The sequence below is a fragment of the Mirounga angustirostris genome, unplaced genomic scaffold (assembly GCF_029215605.1).
Source record: "Mirounga angustirostris isolate CCGP_5_RB_7025 unplaced genomic scaffold, mMirAng1.0.hap1 SCAF_2, whole genome shotgun sequence".
NCBI classification, from domain to species: Eukaryota; Metazoa; Chordata; class Mammalia; order Carnivora; family Phocidae; genus Mirounga; species Mirounga angustirostris.
This window is the reverse complement of record NW_026991710.1, coordinates 130,821,340-130,822,626: the sequence shown is the minus strand read 5'-3', so window position 1 is coordinate 130,822,626 and position 1,287 is coordinate 130,821,340. Positions and strand designations below refer to the sequence as shown.

General features: G+C 39.9%; 1 pseudogene; it reads left to right on the top strand.

Annotated features, from left to right (window-relative positions):
- The first annotated feature begins 954 nt into the window (after positions 1–954).
- On the top strand, positions 955–1,073 carry LOC123849022 (U4 spliceosomal RNA; annotated as a pseudogene).
- Positions 1,074–1,287: the final 214 nt, after the last annotated feature.

Here is a 1,287-nt window from a genome sequence, read left to right as displayed (position 1 = left end):
GTCAAGGAGAGACCAGCACCTTCAAAGAGAGAAGAGACATGAACACATACTTACCAGATAACTAGACACTAATAAGAACAAAACTATAATAGTTGACATCTTGGTGAAGGCCCAGGGCAGACTTGCAGGAGAGTATAGAACCTGTTGGACTCTAGAAATTAGAGGAGTGCACACCCTCTTGCAAGATTTTCTCCATGCATCCCAACGTATAATCACAAAAAAGATTAGAGAGTGAAAAAAGGATTGGTTTTAAAGCAGACCCCATGGAGAGGGGAAGAGCACCTCTGTAGGAGGGCCAGGGAACTCCACTGACCCTTTCCCCCATTTCCTCTTAAGAAATGAAGATCTGTAGGAGGTAGGGAAACAAACACTTTCACCCTTAAAATACTGGTGAGGGAAGGGAACAGAAAAACCAAACTCCTAGAAGAGACAGGAGTGCATGCAGGGGCCCACATAACCAGAATATGGGCAGAAGAACTGAGAAAGCCACACCTCTGACACCCAGGGGTAAGGTTCCTGCCTAAGGCTGAAACTTAACCAGAACAGAGAAGAAATACCACCACTCACCACCAACAAACAAACAAGCTTCAAGTACCAACAGTGTGCAAAGATACCTTCTCTTGAGATACAGTGACAAGGGAATACCTCAAGTTGAGAGTCACATGGGTATTGTAGTAAATCAATTCTCATTCTAAACACAAGGTATCACTATAGGAATTCAAAGTGTGAGTTGAATTTAACCACAGCAACAGAAAGCCTCCAATCTAGCCCACTTCTAACTCATCAAACCCATATATTAAAAACCTAGCAGATGGACAAGTGTGCCCATTTCCAGGCCGAATAAATATGTATGAAAAAATGCACTCTTAAGAAACAAAGCATTCATCAGATCCAAACTCAGATATGACAGAGATGTTGGAACTATGTGAGAGGGAATTTAAAATAATTATGACTAGCTTTGCGCAGTGGCAGTATCGTAGCCAATGAGGTTTATCTGAGGCACGATTACTGCTAATTAAAATAATTATGACTAATATTTATGGCTTTAATGAAAATGGTAGACATATGAATGTCAATGAAACCAAAGTCAAGTGGTTAATTTCAGCAGAGATGGAACATTAAGGCATGATTAAATGGAAATATTATAAATGAGAAAAATAGCAGTAAAGATAAAGAACACCTTTCATGTGCTCATGAGTACACTCAACACATCCAAAGAAGACATAAGTGAACTTGAAGATAGGAAAACAGAAATTACCCAAACTGAGGCACAAAGAGAAAAAAGAG